Raw genomic sequence first — 3,816 nt, 5'->3', positions numbered from 1 at the left:
TTAATTTGAACTTTTTGATTATTTCCTTAATTTTTATTGAAAATGAATGCCTTTCCGATGTAATATGAGATTTGAAAAAATAAATACATTTTTACAAAAATTCTGTTATGCACTTTTACCATGTATGCCACTGGAGCGAGCAATTAACAGCCGTCTTTTATAGTGTTGACTAGCTTTATTGCACGTTTGTGGGTGGACCTAGTCTAAATAGACACCCCGAATAAATCCAATGCAGGTATGCTGCATGCTTTGTAATGTAATAAAGTCAGGAAGACTTTCAGCTATTGTGAAACAGATTATATATGACAGATGGAATATGCAGTATAAAGTGTAAATATAAAATTTAAATATTGTGTAACATCACAGATGTCACAGATTGCTGTCATCAGGTTATGGTCATATTATCATACTGCAATTTTATCACACAACACAATAAACTGCTGTCAGAAAAAAAAGTATATGTTTATATGATCCCCTCTGTGATGAGGAGACCTTGGAGTTGTCCTCTATCACTGTTTATATTATGTTCTTATTATTCTTATGCATGCTCTGAAATTTACTGAGCTGAGAGGGCATGGCCTTAAAGGAAACACAAACTTGTGGGGAATTTTATAAAATGTTTAAGATGTTTGTGCAAATGTATGCTATTGGTTTTATCCGTTCTTTTATTGCATATATGGTCAATTTTACTCTTGTTCTTAAATATGGGATGAAAGTTACTTAATAATTATATGGTGAGGTAAAAGTTTATTTTATGAAAATGGTATGTTCCAATTAGTAAGAGCGGAAATTTCTTAATTATGTATGTAACCTTGGTTCGCTGAATAGGAAAGGAAATTAAACACTGCATACCGTCTCTATGGGAAGACCATTGGTGTGATGATGACTGAAGCCCTTGTAGCATCACACCATTTTATTGGCCAGTAGCACTTAGCACTACCCTGAGAAATACATCTCATTTGCTCATATCAGCATGCTACACACAAATTTGTCAGGTTTATATGTAGGAAGGAAGCTATCGACAATTTCAACATCACCTGAAATTAAACATAGATCTCACAGAGGCAAAGACTAGGAGGCTGCACTTCACTTCCAGTCCCCGCATCAGAAAGGGAAAAATCTTCTATGACCACCTGCTCAAAAGCTTATATACTCAAATACAGTTTTCCCTGGGTCAAAGTCCATACAAGAAAGGCTGACTGAAAGAACCTGCATATCCAGGGGGTGACGTCCAACAGAAAAACCTCCCATGGGCACATGATCAGATATGATTGCCACATAATCCTTATTAGTGGCATGGGCTGTCCCCTTCGAAAAAAAAAAAAGGGACTATAAGCAACTGCAACTGATGGAAAAGCAACAGCATTCAGACGTCATATTGCACGTGCGTGACTTTAACTGCTACTTCATGATGTTCTACCGTAACCATCAGCAAAACAGCTGGTTTGCCATAGTGGTTACAACATGACAGATTAGTTAAGTAAATGTTATGTTTTATGGTATACAACAGTGTAATTGCATCAGTATACAACCCTACCATAAGTCTTTTATTTAATCTGTGTTGATATGTTTTAAACCCAATCGCATCTGTTGCTTAAAGTCCCAAATGACTCTACAAAACTTGAACCTACGGGGCAATGAACTGGGTTTAAGTCGCAATGTCTATACCAAGAGACAAAAAGCTACCACTAAAGGGCATACAGACACCTCATAGAGGGGTCCTACTAGAGTTAAGAATAGTGGCAGTAATTTCAGCCGAGAGACCAGAACACATTAACACACTGTGCTCAGGAGCCACACCTATAGGTTCCATAAGTCCAGACGGGGATGCTACTGTAAGTCATACCCCGAGCCTGATTCAGCAGGTCGCGTCTGAGGGGTACCTCCAAGGAGGGCTGGCTAGTAGACGACCAGGTCTGAGAGAACCACATCTAAACCAGAACAAGGCCACCAGCAGACAGATGTTCCACTTTATCTGCCCCTATGAGCAGAACCGCTAAAAGAGTAAAAGAGTAGTCGTGGGCCACTCCTGAGCCTGAATGGAAACTGCTGGAAAGTAGTAAAGAACAGAGAAAAAAAAAAAAAAAACTTTCCTACAGGCAACAGATAATCTGCTTCCTGAAGGAAAAGAAATCCCCATAGAAATGCCCATAACATTTTTTTAAAATGCATATCATTTTCATATATAATAATTCTAGATATGGCAAATAAAGAGTGAGAATACATACAAGGCTCTTGAGTATTTCAACCTATAAAGTTTTGGGGCTTCCCATCCTCTCTTTTGAGTTCATCTTCTTTAGTATTTATTCTGATTGGAAGCTAACTAGTCCATTACTGTTTAGCAAAATAAATCAGCTTGACTTCATAAGAAAAATCATCAATCACTGCCCGAATGTCATCAACTTTATTCTATCAATGACAGATTGCCTTTGATACGTTCTTTAAAAGGACTGCTGAAAGATGTTCTAGTATGTGAATGTTCTGATAATAAATGGATACCTTCCGTCAACAAACTTTTTCAAAGAAGAATGATTTAGGATACATTTTGAAGGTGATCACTTTGTGTATACTAAAGCATGTTATCACTTAAAACACTAAAGCATGCTTTTTATTGTATCTTACGATTAATGATGATTTGATTCCTCATGATGACCATTGTTTTTATATCTTAATAAAAAATGTAACCAGATCTTATAATATCCAAGATAGGCCCAAAAATTATTTCATAGTAATATCTTTGTTGTGGTTGAGCATGTTTAATGGAAATCAAAGACAAAAGCATGTGTAGAATTGAAAATGATTTATCTGAAAGTTCTGTTTTATATTGATAAAACTTGAACAGGATAAATATTATAGGTTTATATAGACAAAGGTTTTTACAACCTTAAACCTTGAACCATTCTCACTGTAAACATGTTCAACTATAAGTCAAGGCAATGGATTACTTTAAGTTTAATTTTTGAAAACTTGAGTTCAAAACTCAAAACCTATTGACAACTGAAGAAGTAAGTTAAATAACTTAAGGGTCCATAATGTTTTATAGTCAGATCGAAACATTTTGAATGACTAGTTGACTACTATGAATATTGGTGTGTGTGTGCGTGTGTAGAGATAAATGATACATATTTTGTTTAAGTTTCATATGTCAAACAACCCCAATCACACTCACCTTGGCATCATAATTTATCACATTCAAACCTTACATTAAATATCTGTGGCTGAATTCACAAAACATTCTTAAGAGTAAAAAAGATTCTCTTAAAACAGTTTTTTACCCCTTAAATCTTTGTAGATAGCCTCCAACTTTTCTTAAATCCCAAAAGATAAACCACTCAGTGGCATCAAAAATTGTATGTACATGTATTATAATTATTATGGTAATTCGCAGACAGTGCTGAAAGTCATTCGGCTTGTACAAGATGCATCTGTGCTGCGCAGACCGATCTACGTATGACATCAAAGTACCGCAAGAGTGATTTAAAGGCTGACGACTGTTCATTATTTTGTGGTACGTTGATGTCATACATTGATTGGTCTGCGCAGCACCGCTTCAAGTCGAACACACCTGTCCTTTGAGGTGTTTGAATTCATTGAGTTGAGTCTTGGGTAAAAAATGGCATACAGTCAGACAGTCAGACTTGATGATGTTCTAAAGCAGGGGTCACCAAACTCGGTCCTGGAGGGCCAGTGTCCTGTAGAGTTTAGCTCCGACCCTAATCAAACACACCTGAATATATATTACACACCTTTATATATATTAATTTACATATATTATTAAACTAACAGCATCACCCATTTCCCTTATGTTCTCATGTA

This window comes from Carassius carassius, chromosome 9 (genome assembly GCF_963082965.1).
Source record: "Carassius carassius chromosome 9, fCarCar2.1, whole genome shotgun sequence".
Classification (NCBI taxonomy): domain Eukaryota; kingdom Metazoa; phylum Chordata; class Actinopteri; order Cypriniformes; family Cyprinidae; genus Carassius; species Carassius carassius.
This window is presented reverse-complemented; position numbering follows the sequence as displayed.